The following is a 15,536-nucleotide window of genomic DNA, read 5'->3' on the forward strand; positions in this document are numbered from 1 at the left end:
TTACACTTTACTAAATTTGTTTATCAGTTCTAATAGTTTTTTAGTGGAGTCATGAGATTTTTCCAAATATAAAATTATATTATCTGCAAATAGGATAATTTGGCTTCCTTTCCACTTTGGATACTATTTATTTATTTCTCTTGTTTCATTGCTTTACCTAGGACTTCCAGTACTAAGTTGAATAATGTAAAAGTGAGCATCCTTTTTTGTTCTAGATCTTGGAAGAAAGGCTTTCATTAGTTTTTCCCCATTCAGTATGATACTAGTTCTGAGTCTGTCATATATGGCTTTTATTTTGTTGAGGTATGTTCCTTCTATACCCAGTTTTTTTTTTTTTTTTGAGGGTTTTTATTATGAAGGAATGTTTAATTTTATCAAATGCTTCTTCAACATCAATTGAAATGATCATATCATTTTTGTCCTTCATTCTTTCGATATAATGTATCACATTGATTGATTTGCAGAAACATCCTTGCATCCCTGGGATGAATACCATTTAGTCATGATTAATGATTTTTTTAATGTGTTGATGAATTCAGTTTGCTAGTTTTTTGCTGAAGATTTTTACCACAATCTTCCTCAGAAATATTGGCCTGTAGTTTTGTTTTTTTGGTATGTCTTTTTCTGGTTTTGGTATCAGGGTAATACTGGCCTCATAGAATGATTTTGGAAATATTCCTTCCTCCTCTGTGTGTTGGAATAGTTTGAATAGGATGGATATATATATTTCTGTTAGTGTTTGGTAGCCTGAAAGTCATCAAATTCTGGCTATTTTTGTTGGGAGCCTTTTTATTATAATCTTCAATCCCTTTGCTTGGTCCATTCAGGTTTTAGATTTTTTAATGGTTCAATATTGTTAGGTTGTATGTACCATGGAATTCATTCATTTCTTACAGGTTTTTCAATTAGTGGCATATAATTGCTCATGGTAGTCTCTAATATTCCTTTGAATTTATGTAGTATCAATTGTCATGTATCTTTTTTCACTTCTGATTGTATGTATTTGGGTCTTCTCTCTTTTCTCAGTCTGCTAAAATTTTATTTATCTTTTCAAATAAATGAACTTTTCATCTATTGATCTTTTATACATATATTAATTTTATTTATTTTTCTCTGATCTTTACTACTTTCTTTTCTTCTACTAATTTTGTGTTTCATTTGCTCTTGCTTTTTTAGTTGTTAAAAATGCATAATTAAGTTGTTTATTTAAAGTTTTTCTGCTTTGTTGTAAGTGCTTATTGCCATAAACTTTCCTCTTGGTACTGCTTTTGCTGTATCACTTAGGCTTTGGCATGCTGTGTTGCTATTTTTATATGTTTCAAAAAACGATTTCCTTTTCTTCTTATTTCCTTTATCCACTGATGATTCCGGAGCATATTGTTTAATTTCCATGAATCTGTGTAGTTTTAAAATTCTTTGTTATTGAGTTCTAATTATCTTACATTATGGTCAGAGGAGATATGTGACATGTTTCAAATTTTTTGAATTTTTAAAAACTTTTTTGTGCATAACATAAGGTCTCTCCTTAAGAACAATCCGTGTGCTGAGGAGAAGGGTACACATTCAGCAGCCATTGGATAAGATCTTCTGTAAATAGCTTAGGTCCTTTGATCTATATTGCAGATTAAGTTCAATATTTCTTTGTTGATTTTCTATCTGGATGATCTTTCCAATGCTGACAGTGTGGCATTGGAAACTCTGGCTATGATTGTATGTGAGTCTCTCTCTCTCTTTCGCTCTAATAATATTTGCTTTATGTATACATAGGTACTGCATTGTTGGGCGCATATTTATTTACAATTGTTATATGCTCTTGTTGAATTGACTCCTTTATCATTATATAATGACTCTCCTTGTCTCTTTTTATAGTTTTCTTCTTGAAATATATTTTATTTGATACACACGTGTGCACACATACACACACACACACACACACACTCCTTCCTTTTGTAGTTTCCATTTGCATGGAACATATTTTCCATCCTTTTATGTTCAGTCTGTGTGTGTCTTTATTCATGAAGTGTGCTTCTTGAAGGGAGCAGATGGGTCTTGCTTTTTTATTCATCCAGCCACTCTGTATATTTTGATTAAAGAGTTCAGCACATTTTCCTTCAATGATATTACTGATCATAAGGACTTACTCCTGCTGTTGTGTTATTTGTTTTCTGGTTGTTTTGTGGTCTTCTCTTTCTTCCTTCTTTCCTATATTCCTTTTTAGGAAAGTGATTTTCTCTGATGGTATTACTGAATTTCTTGCTTTTTAGCTTTTTTGTATCTGTTGTAGGTTTTTATTTTTTTTGATTTGAAGTTACCACAAGGCTTGCAAATACCATTTATAATCCATTATTTTAAACTGATAACAAACTCTGATGCAAAAATTAACAAACAAACAAGAAGGAAAAACTAATAGAAACTACATTTTAAGTTCATCTTCCTCCACTTTTAAACTGTCTTCGTTTCTATTTAAATGTTATTATACTGTCTATGTCTTAAAAGTTGTCATAGGTATTAGTTTTGATAGGTTTCTCTTTTTGTTATCCTACTCAAGATATTAGTAGTTTACACACTACAATTACAGTGTTATAATATGCTGTATTTTTTTGTGTGTCAAGATTTCACAGTTCTACCACTTAATTTATACTAAATAGTTTTTACCAGTTAATAGAAGTTAGCTGTATACATTATGTATTTGCATGGGGCTAGGGGATGGGAAATATGAAAAATACTAATTCATATAGTGAGAAGAAAACATGACAAAACCTAGAGGTGGAGATGCACATGATCTAAACAAGACTAAGAAAACAAAAGTATAATAGTGTGAAGAATATAGACTAATGAGAAGCATGGCATGACATAAGGCTGTGAAAGAAATTATAGATCACATTGAAACTGTGAAGCTGTTCTTGTAGACTATGGTATTTATTCTTAAAGAATGAGATTTTGTTTAATGCATTGATTACCCATTACATATAATCTATGTATATAATAATACATCACATGTTGATCATGGGATTGACTTAGGTAATTTGTAATGGTAAAATTATTCCTGCCACAGTATATAGAATAGAGTGGAATTAAGAATAATTTGTAAAGAAATTAGTGCTGTATTACCGGTGATTGCTGAAGAGTATCAAATGTAAAAGTATAAATGGAGAAAAATGAATGGATTATAGAGATTTTGTGGCATAGTATGAACATAATATGGAGTTGATTAGCTGTGGACTCAAAGATAAAAGGTAAAGAGATTAATTATTACGTTCAGATTTCTGGTGTAAGAAAATATATTGATTAAGGTAGTACACAGGATAAATGAAAAGAATCAAGTCTGTAGGGGGAATAAATGAATGTAGTTCTGTTCACATTAGTTTTAAAGGGCTTATAAGACAAATAAATGAGGATGTAAAATAGGCTTAAGATTTTTTTTTTTTTTTGACAGTGTGAAGAAATGTCAGGGCTAGTGTAAATATAAAATAAAAGAGATTAACAACAAACCTATAAAAATGGTATGGTAATCTGGGAAAGCATATTAGTTGTAGATAATAAAGTAATCTAGGACATATCTTGTGGAAATTAAACATTTAAGGAGTGGTGGGATAAGTAGCCATTGGCAAAGTGGCTGAAACAGAGCAGCTAGTGAAACAAAAAGAATGAGAAAAAAAAAAAGCAAATGAACAAATAAAGGGGAACTTGTGTTATAACAAAAGCCAGTGAACAAAGTGATTTAAAGAAGGAACAAGTGATGAGCAGAAGTAATTACTATAAACTAGCGATTCCTGGCTAATTTTTCTTTCACATTGTCTTTCACATCCTCATGTAAAATTTATTCCCCAACATGAGTTCTCCTTGCATCGTCCATTGTTACCAATCTTCTCTAATCTCTTGTCTATACTATGTGATCACTTCTCAACTAGTTTCACTGCTTCCACTCTAAGCCCTTACAGCAAATTTTTCAAATAAGAGCAATAATGATATTTCAAAAATGCAAGTTAAAAAATGCAAATCAAATCAGGTTAATCCCCTACTCTCAACTTTCAACAGTCTCCTGTAACACTTGTAATAATATCTAAACTGATTACAAGAGACTTTACATCCTCTGGTATCCTCTCTGAACTTATGCCTTAATCCACTTTGATCACTGTATTCTAGTCACAGTTATCTCATTGATAGTTTCTGGTCATGTGAATTGTATTTTTGACTCAATAACTTTTCAGGTAGTTTTTTTTTTTTTTTTAATAATAGATTGATTATAAAGATAACGATAATTCTTAACTCCTATCTGTATCCACACCCTTTGTAAAATGATTCTGCCACTCATTCCAGCAAAACATAGTCTCTTTCCTTCAGCCCATGACTTTAGGCTGACGTGATTTTCCTAGGCCAAAAAAATGTAACAAAAATGATGGAAGATTAGTTAAAAATCTAGGCCTCAAGAACCTTTGAGTACCTTCCTCTCTTTCTTGAACCCCAATAATGAGCTAGCATGATAAAGAAAGAGAGAGCTGGAGGTGGAGTAGAGCTGATATATTCTTGCCAAGGCAATCCTAGATTAGTCAACTCCTATCTACCTGGCAGCTGAAACAGGTGTATAGCTGAGCCAACCTAGGTAGTGTCATCCAAAGTTGGCCTAGACTAAAAGAGTGATCCAAAGACCCATGAACTCATGAACTAAACAAATGCCAATTGTTTTGAGTCAATGAGTTCTGGGGTGACTTTGTTACATAGCAACAGCTTAATGATACCGTTCTCTTTGCTTGGTATAATAGTCTATAAGACATTTCCATTATAGCATCCTCACTTAATTTAAGTCGTTGTTTATATGCTACTGCTTCAGAAAATACTTCTCTGACCATCTTTTCTAAAATCACTGCCTTCTTATCCTACATTATTCCTTCATTGTGCAAATAAGCTAACAGTTCTATCAATTCATTAAGTATTTGTTTTTATTTAATCTTATCATCTTTGTTTTAGTGTTAAATGTACAATAAAAATATAGTACTTCAGTATACCTGGCACAATGGAAGAGATCTATAATATTGTGTTTTATTTTACAGTTTGCATGACATAAATCCACACTTTTCATCTCTTTGATGAATTTCTTTATCAAGTTTTACAGTAACTCAAGTAAATTGTCCCTCTGAATGTCCATTTCACATGGTTTATGACATATCAAAATTCTAGGGTGACTACAACTTAAGAAATCAAGCTGAGCCATCTCCTCTTTTGATGAACTATGGAGGATAATGTTCAATAGTATGTAAATATTACTTAAATATCTCATTGTAAAAAAAAAAAAAAATCCTTCTGATAAGTAAGTAGCTGAATTAGATGGAGCCACCAAGGACTATCTGAGTTTCAAACTGGTTGGAATTGCATTCTGTTGAAGCTGTTCTCACTTAAGTATATTACAGATCCAGCAACTGAGCAATGTTTGATAATTACATGTCTTGAGGTAATCTTATTTGGGTTAAATCTGCTTGGATTTATATTAGTCAAGACTTCCCCTTTGTTGTTAGTTTTTCACAAAGAGCCTGAAGTGTCTGAAGTGTTCAATGCAGACTCAAAAACCAATAATTCTTTATTGCATTTGTGGGGCAAGTGTTATATTAACACTCCAGCACTCTCACAATAGAGGAAAATGCCTGTTAAAGTGTTCAGTTTTACATGTGCTATTTACATGTGCTAAATATTTCTCATTGTTGGTTCTTGAACAAGGTTTACTATTATCTTCCACAGTAATTACTACAAATTTTCTAAATAAAGTCAGTTATATCTACTTCCATACATCCTGGTAAGGAAATGATGATTGGTGATAAATAGTCTGGAAAAAAATAAAGCTTGAGAACAACATAAAAAAGACGAAAACACAGTATTTCATTTGGTTTCTAAAAAAACGAATGAACAGGCTACATTACTAGTATATGACTTTTCAGCGTAATAGTGAAGCATGTCTTAAAAGTAACATGAGACTGAAACAGAAAGGCTGTTTGAATTTATGAACATATAAACCGGTAAAACTCCTAGACAAGAGAGTATAACTCTTGATGGTGGCAAGCTTTACCTTCTATACTAGGAAAATAAACCTTATTTGTTGGAAAAACTACTTCTGATAAAGAACTCGGATGATTCTAGCATGACAGTGTGAGGACCTCTGCTGACTCACTCTCCAGTCGAACTGGTGAAAATACACACACACACACATATGCATGCACACACACATTTAAAGTCTCTAGAAATGGTCATTAAAGCAAATAACAAATGAGGAAACATCGATGCATAAAAATTTTTGAAAACGTGGTGTAAAAGGGATAAACTGGTATGTGAACCAAGACTACTGTCCCTACCCCACAACAATCCTGTGTTATGTTTCCTTAGGGCTTAGTTGGGAACCCAGCTCTCCTTATAAGTAAAATTAAATCATTGCTATTATGGCTTAGTTATACAATCCAAGTAAGACTAACATTTTACAAGCATTTTAAAAACAAATAGTAAGATATTATGTTGGAACTAGGAATATTCCTAGAACTTTAACAGAATAAAAGTTTTAAAGAACCCGGGCATTGAGGATTCCTACAAATGTACTCCTTAAAGTACATTAAAAAATTTAAAGTAATTTAATTTTAGGATGAAATCTGAATAAGCCCAAATATATGAATTTTTCTATTTTGTCTAAGCTGTACTATACTGAACCAGGGGAATAAAAGCAAGAAAAAAAATCTGATTTCAGTAAATTTTCAAATTTCCTTTAAAGCAATATTAACTCTAAAGGACCTAGGAAAGACATTTATATTATGGTTAACTTTAGATAGATGGATAGTTGATAGCTTGATAGACCTTACCAAATCCGAATCAAGAGAGTTTTATTTTCATTTCTTATAGCTGACATCCTAAGAAACATTATCTTTTGAGGGCACAATCTTTCACTTGCATACTCTATGGTTATGCATCTAAATCTGGATCCAAGGCTTAAGACCTAGTATATTACTGGTGCTCAATTATCTGTTTCAGTGAATTGTTAACTCAAGTAGCTATCATAAAACAATTTTCTTTTTTTTTAATGCCCAATAATTGACTCAATTATTTTAAATAGTCATGTAAAGAAATAAGCAACACCCTACATTTGTCTGTGCTTTTTTGCTCCAGTAATCATCAACAGAGAAAATAAAACTTAAAATAATTTTGTAGAACTTGATTTTTTCTCATAGAAAAATATTCAATATGTAACTGATAATTGAAATGAGAGATATTTGTTTGCTCCTCATATACTTTTAAGTATATTACAGCTGAAATGAACCCTATAATCATTTACAAATATTTTAGTATTCATCAAAATGTGTTACATATACAGATACAACTTTTTTCTCACTTGTAATTAATTCTCCTTGAATCCCAAAGTGCTGATATCCATGCTTGTGAGTTATTGTAAGGAAATTGAGTAGGAATTTAATTTGCCTGATAAGTGATACTTCTTGCTGAAACAGCACTGTATCACCAAGGATAAAATGAATCCTTAAAAGAAGGCAAAACCAAGCTGTAAAAAAATATCTGGTGGTTTTGAGATTAGAATACTCACTGTATTTTGCCAGTGTATTGGCATTCATCATAAGTACATAATTTCTGCCAGTTAGTAATTTTGTATAAAATGGATGACAGAACAGGTCTCTTCATTGAAATGTAGGTAGTGTTTCATTGGTTGCATCTCTGTGGTGTCAGATATTAGCTTTAGCTTGTAACATATGCTCTTATTGTAGAGTTTATTAGATTCTCCTAGGTAGAATTATAAGAGCAAATATAGCGGGCTTTGTTCTGATTTTCCTATATCCTTAAGGTCTATTATTTTGCAATATTTTGACATTTGAAAAAAAATTCCTCTGGCAAATACTTAAATTGAATTTCTTAAGAATTTTTTATTCAAAACATTTTTTAATGTTGTGAATGAAAAAGCTTGGCTCTGCGTGTGTGTGCATGTGAGTCTGTGCATGCATATATATGAGTGCTTGCATATGTATATTGAAGGGTATATGTGATATATGTACTGAATTAGCCAACATTTTCCAGAGAAACAGAACCTATATATAGACATATGATAGATGATAGATAGATGACATATATATATAGATACAGATATAGATATGTAGATTTAGAGATAGATATAGATATAGATAGATATGTAATCTGAAGACAGAGGAAAGCCAGTAGCATGATTCAGTCAGTCTGAACATATGAGAACCAGGAGCAGCAATGTGCAAGGATGGGCAAAAGAAGATGGATTTCTCAAGCACAAACAGGAAGCAAATTTGCCCTTTCTCCACCCTTTGTTCTATTCAGGCCCTCAAGGAATTGGAAGATGCATACTTTGAGTGACTTTCTTCACTCAATCCACTCAAGTGCTAATCTCGTCTGATAACATCCTCATTGACACACCCCAAAATAATGTTTTACAAGATATCTGGGCATCCATTAGCCCAGTCAGGATGACACATAAAATTAATCGTGGCATGCATCCATGCACATATGTTGGTGTAGATGAGTGGTTAGGAAACAAAAGTGTTGAAAAATTTATATTGTGGATATTCTTTTACATTTAGCACTATTTTATCTAAAATTTTGGGATAACCAATTGACTAAAAAAGATAAAATTGGGAAAAAAATAAATGAGTACGTAAGAGATAACAATAATGAATAATTTATGTGTCAGTTTTTCTAATACCCCCAGAAACTATTTCAGATATCTCCCCTCATCTTTCATTTCCTTTTCAAATGAATAAATTAAAAGCTTCCAAAATAGCAGTCGAATAATTTTATGTGTAAATAAACTTGGAAGATTTCTGTAGTTCCATACAATTGTTTTACTGATATGTTAAAGGGTTCACAGTGAAATAATTAAGACTAAATAACAAGGATAAAATTTTACCTTAAAGAGCATATTTTTGGTACAAGTACAATGGGCCACAGCTTTTTACAAATTAGAATTTAAGAGTTAAAGTGCTAAATTTTGTTGGTGCAATTTATTAGGTACTAAAGGAAATATTATGCTTATGTAAAAATAATGAATTAAGATTGTAATTTACAGGCATTTAAAAGTATAGCTGTTTGATGATGTATTCTTGGACATATATAAATACACAAATGCATGTATAACAAAAATTGTGATAAGGATAAAAACATGGCTTAATTTTCACTGGGGATTAGGGGAGATTCCTCTGAGTGATAATATTTAAATTTTGATGAGAAACAAATGTAGGAATTAGCTAAGTGAAGAGTAAGAGAGTGTCTCAGAGAGAAACAATAGTATGTACTCAGGACTCAAAGCAGAAGGCAATATGTTGTTCTTGCCTTTTCCAGAATGTTGTAGAGTTGAAACAGTATGTAGGGTTTTTAAATTGTCCTCTTTTACTTAGTAATATGCATTTAAGTTTCTACCCTGTCTTTTCTTGTCGTAATAGCACATTTTTGTAGCACCGAATAATATTTTGTTGTCTGGATGTAGCACATTTTATTTATTCGTTCACCTATGGAAGGACATCTTGGTTGCAAGTTTTAGCAATTATGAAAAAGAGGCTATTAGTATGTGTGTATTGGTTTTATATGGACATATGAACTCAACTCCTTTGAGTAAATATCAAGGAACATGAATACTGGATCATATGGTTAGAGTATGTTTTGTTCTGTATGAAACTGCCAAACTGTCTTTTTTTTTATTTTTAAATTTTGCATTCCAGCCAGCAATGAATGAGAGTTTCTGTTGCTCCACATGCTCATTAGCAATTGTTATTGTCAGTATTCTGGAGTTTAGCCTTTCTAGTGTCTCATCATTTTACTTCTACTTTTTGTATATGGTTTTAATGCTGTCTCTAAGAAATACAATATCATACCTAGTCTTTTCACAGTCTTCTAAATATTAATATTGCATCACTTGTCATAAAATGTAGAAAACTTCCATTTAAGTCTTTCTTCATCATCTTTCATTTTATCACTGTCAGATGAATTGTATTTGTGTATATCTAAACCCTACATGCCTGTGTTATAATTTTTGTTTTAAATAGTGATTTAAGTTTTTGCTTTAAGCAATTGTGACTATTTGATCTTGAATCTTTTCTACATCTGCTTATTATTTTCAATGTTTTTCTTGATATATTTCTCTGAAAAACTTTTCCCAGATATCCAATATTTCTGATATTTTTCTGTTACCAACTCATGTTGATGTCCACAATCTTCCATTTTTGTTTCCTTCCTTCCTTCCTTCCTTCCTTCCTTCCTTCCTTCCTTCCTTCCTTCCTTCCTTCCTTCCTTCCTTCCTTCCTTCCTTCCTTTTCTTTCCCTTTCTTTCTTTCCTTCCTTCCTTCCTTCCATCCTTCTTTCCTTTCTTCTTTTCTTTCTCTTGCCTTCCTTCCTTCCTTCCTCCTTCCCTCCCTCCCTCCCTCCCTCCATCCCTCTCTCTCTTTTCTTTCTCTCTCTTTTTCTCTCCCTCTCTATCTCTCTCTTTATATCTTTCTTTCTGGAGTCTCTTGCTCTGTCACCCAGGCTGGAATGCAGTGGCACGATCTCTGCTCACTGCAACCTTCACCTCCCAGCCTCCCAAAGTGCTACATTACAGGCGTGAGCCATCGAGCCCGGCCTTTCCTTTCCTTTCTTCCCTAGAGGTTTTAGTTGTAATCAGCAAAGGAAAATGACTTAATTTTATTTGCACTGCCATTCCCAAACTCAATTTCCACCTCACAAAGTTTTGATATATTTTCAGGATTATTTTGTTTCAACTATTTTCCCCAAGAGTTCTTCTTTGACATGTGAGTTGTTCAGGAATGTGTAACCTAATTAGCAAATTTGGGATGATATGAGAATTTTATTTTGTTGTTATTTTCTAGTTTAATTCTATTGTACTCAGAGATACTGCTCTGTGAAATTTCAATTATTTTACATTTTTAAGACACATTTTATGAGCAGATTTGTAGTCACTTGTCGTAATAATTCTCTGTTCACTTGAAAAAATACAAAATCTTGACTTGTTTAGTGGGACATTATATCATTTTATAGAAACACATAGATACATATATTGAAAAGTCAATTAGGTCAAATTTGTTAATTTTGTTTTCTAAATCTACTTTATTCTTAATGAATTACTTTCTTTTGTTCTATCATCTACTCAAAGATGTAAGTTTAAAATATACAACCATGAATGTAGATGATTTCTCTTTCAAATGCTCAATCTGTTGAATTTTGCTATATATATCTCTATTTGTATTGCTAGGGTTACCCTGCGAAATAGGAAAAGTTCCCTTTTTCCCCTAGCAGGGTGTGCGATGGGGGTGTGACTCGCTTCTTCAGTGCCCTGATGCTCAAACCTCTAGGGGAGCATACAGATGGGCAGGCTATGGGTCTCTGACCCCAAGGCAGTGTCTTGGGGTGAATGTTTACAGCTGAAACCCCAGTGGGCATGTGTCTTGTGTTAATCAGCTCAATTAGACCCCTGCCTAAAGGACAGAGGGCTTTCTGTATCCCTGGGTTCTTGTCTTGGTGTACTAAAAGAATTGGATCACATATGGACTAGGAAAATGAGTGCAAGGTTTTATTGAATGGAAGCAGCTCTCAGTAGATGGTGGAGCCAGAAGGAAGATGGTTTTCCCCTGGAGTTGGGCTGCTTGGCAGCCTGGGTTCTCTTGGTCGAGACTCTGTATCTTTCTGCCGGTCAGTGGCCTGCTGCATGCTGGTGCCTATTGATGCGTTCCTCTCAAAATCCAGCTTCGGGTAGGTTCTTCTGCTGATGTGGTCCTCTTGGCATCCAGATGCTTGTGTGTCTGCCTGCTAGGGTCTTGGGGTGTTTATAGGCACAGGATGGGGGTGTGGCAGGCCAGGGTGGTCTTGGGAAATGCAACATTTGGGTGGAAAACAAAAATTCCTGTCCTCACCTAGGTCCATGGTTACAGGCCCTGGGGTGGGGGGAGTGGGGAGAGCCCTAGCCAGGGACCATGCCCTTCTCACCTTCTGCATCATTTAAAGGGACCATGCCCTTCCCTTCCCAGCACTTCCCTTCCTCCCTTCCATACCATTTTCCCCCTCTGAAGAAGAACATGTAACTGTCTTTAAAATACGAATGATGACTGGTCTTAGCTGCTTCCTGCTGACAGGGAGTATTGTTTTGGGGAAAACAGTGGTTAGATTCCTTCTAGAGGTCTATCTAAGGATTCCATGCAAAGAGGAGCCAATGGCTTCTAGGTGTGAGAGGGAAAAAAAACAAAACAAACAAACAAAAAAAACAAGTTTTACAAGGTTAAGTATGCATGGGTTAAACATGTGTATTATACAAAGCAAAAATGTAGTGGCAAAGATTACAGAGAAAGAAAGTGAAATATACTAATAACAACATTCTACCCCAAGCTGTTTCACCCTGGTGAAAGAAATTAAACCTTGTATGGGAGTGGAGTAACTTTAGAAGAGAGATAACTCTTCTTGCCATATTTTAGCAGTTAACAGGTGTACCTCGGGCACTCTGGGTTTTGTGGGCTTGCATGTTGACCATTAAAGCTTTTACTTCTTTCCTGTAACTCCTCTTTCTTTCCTGGTCCTCCCTGTCTCTATTATAAAAGACCAAGGTACCACTTTCAGGAGGGTCCTCTCATGTACTGTCTGGTCCCAGGGCCCATTTCTGCAACTTCCTCCTGATATCAGGAGCAGCCTGAGTAATAAACTTTAAGATTAGCTATTCCTTGACTGAATCAGGAGATAGAGAGTTGTATTTTACCAAGGCCTCTCTTAGTCTTTTTACAAAGGCAGTGGGATTTTCATCAAATACCTGGTCAATCATTGACAGCTTAGTATAATTGATAGACTTGGTTTTAGTCCTACCTAAGCCCTCCATTATGCACACCTGAAAGTGTCTCCTCTTCCAGGCTTCCATCTCATCACTGGGATCCAATCTGGAGTCATTCCCTAGTACTGCTTCTCTTCCAGTTGGATAATATTCACCCCCTTTCCTCACGCTATATGCGATACAAAGCTCATCTCCAAATCTCTCTGCTGCTTGCAGAGTGAACTGATTCTTAGTGTCTGTGAGGGTCTGATTCAAAAGTAACAGAATGTCTCTCCAGAGAGTTCAAATATTTGGGTGAAATTCTGGAAAACCTCTATGTATCTATCAGGGTCATCTGAAAACTTGCCAAGATCCCCCTAAATTTGCTTTAAGTCCTGTAGGGAGAAGGGGACCTGAACCTTACTGGGCCCAAATTCAATGGGCATCTGATGGAGGGGCAAGAGTGAGACTGGGACTTGTTTGGAGCCAGGATTTCTAGGAGAAGGCAAGTGAGAGGCTCAAGCTGTATAGGGAGGTTGTTGTAGACCTGGAGGAGTAGGGCTTGAGGGAGCTGGCTCCCCCGCCTGGAGTACTTCTGGGATTCCTATTTTTAATTCCCTGGGCTTGCCCCTTGCAGCCTTCCCTGAGATGGCAAACAGGAGGGCTGGATCAATCCTACATTGTTAGGAGAGATCTGGATTGCCGAGCCCCAGCAACCTTGACAAGTGTCAGCTATAAGTACCAATGTGGTATGTAACCATGAATCCAGGAAAACCTGGAGAATAGGAATTAACTACCCTCACCTATGCCTCCCTTTCTCCTTGCTGTTAGCAAATTTTGAGTACCCTGGGCCTGTTTATGCCATGAAGCATGGCCTTTTTCCATTGGGTGAGGTTCAGTCAGCAGGAATTGGTCCTTCCCATTTACATTGTGCCTGTTGCCTGGCTTTGGATCCTTCAGACCTGGTCTTTTTTTCTAGGGTTTCAGCCTGAAGGTTGGAATTGAGTTTGAGACTGAAAAGATATTACAGAGGCTTTTTGTTATCCATTTAGTGTTCCAAATAAGCCCTGCCGAATTTGCAGTTATCAGCCAGCAGGAGTCTCTCCTTCCTTAACTTTCCTATCAGAAACAGCGCTGAGGGGGTGTCCTCTCACTTAGAAAAGGAAAAAAAGAGAAAAACAGTTTATGGGGCAAAAGGGGAGAGATTCTGTGGGAAGAACCCCTTGCTTAGTGCAAATGGGCCCCTCTAGTCCTTGTAACTTTCCCATCCTTCCCCTGGTTCAGACCAGGTTGGATTCCTTGACCACGGGAGGAAAGGTTCTGTTGGTGTGACCAGCAAGAAGCAGCCTGTAGGGTCCCGGCTGCCGCAGGTTTTCTCCTGTCCCTCTCGTGGCTGTTGGGCTCAGCCTTTTGCCTGCTATGGGCACACCTAGGCACCTGATCTGGGAGGGGAAAGGATAAGGAGAGGTGCCCTGAGCTGTGTGTGCGGGTGGCTGTCCAGGTGGAGGCATACGTGGCACCTCCGGGAACAGTTGGTCTGATTTGCAACTTTGGCAGCTGAGCCAAATGCTTATTTTACTTAGTAACATTGCCGCAGCCTGTAGCAAAACTCGTAACATTATAAAGGAAAAGTTAAGAGCCATTTCAAACCATGAAAAAGAGAGAAAAAAGATGAAAGGAAAACAGAGCCTCTTACTTGCTGGAAAGAGAGCGAGGTGGCAGAGTTTTGGAAGAAAGGCAGACCCAACAGTTTCGCATTGACTCACATTCAACCTCCGAGATCCCAAGTGAGCCCCCAGTTGAATGGGAGAAACTCCTGTGTCCCCCTAGCAGGGCATGCAATGAGGTTGTGACTCACTTCTTCAGTGCCCCACTGCTCAGACCTCTAGGGGAGCATACAGACCTGCAGGCCATGGGGTTCCAACCCCACGGCAGTGTCTAGGGGTGAATGTTTAAAACTGAAGCCCAAGTGGGCGTGTGTTACAGGATGCTGTTTTAGTTTAGCCATCCACAGGTGGCTTGTGTTAGTCAGCTCAATTAGACCCCTGTCTTATTGCAAGGACAGAGGACTTTCTGTATTGTGGGATTCTTGCCTTGGTATACCGAAAGAATCAGATCACACACGGGCTTGGAGAATGAGTGTGTAAGGTTTTATTGAGTGGAAGTAGCTCTCAGCAGATGGGGGAGCCAGAATGGAGATAGTTTTCCCCTGGAGTTGGGCTGCTCAGTGGCCCAGGCTCTCCTCTGACTGTCTCAGCCAAACTCCATGTTGTTCTGCCAGTTGGTGGCCTGCCAACATGCCAGTGCCTGATGATGTGCTCCTATCGACATCCAGCTGCCCGTGTGTGCCTCTGCTGATGTGCTCCTCTCGAAGTCCAGCTGCCTGTGTGTCTGCCTGTTAAGGTCTCGGGGGTTTTATAGGCACAGGATGGGGGCATAGCAGGCCAGGGTGGTCTTGGGAAATGCAACATTTGGGCAGAAAAACAAAAATGCCTGTACTCACCTAGGTTCATGGGCGCAGGTCCAGGGGTGGAGCCCTAGCCAGGGATCATGCCCTACCCCACTTCTGTATAATTTAAAGGAACCACGCCCTTTCCTTCCCAGCACTTCCCTTCTCCATTTTTGCGTCACTTGTACTTCTATAGAATTTTGGCGCAAGATTGTGATAGAGATATTTTTTGTTTATCACATGCTCTTATCATTAAGTTTCTTTTTTCTCTGTTCTATACTTCTTATCTGTACATATATATAT

The sequence above is a fragment of the Rhinopithecus roxellana genome, chromosome 15 (assembly GCF_007565055.1).
Source record: "Rhinopithecus roxellana isolate Shanxi Qingling chromosome 15, ASM756505v1, whole genome shotgun sequence".
In the NCBI taxonomy this organism is placed as follows: domain Eukaryota; kingdom Metazoa; phylum Chordata; class Mammalia; order Primates; family Cercopithecidae; genus Rhinopithecus; species Rhinopithecus roxellana.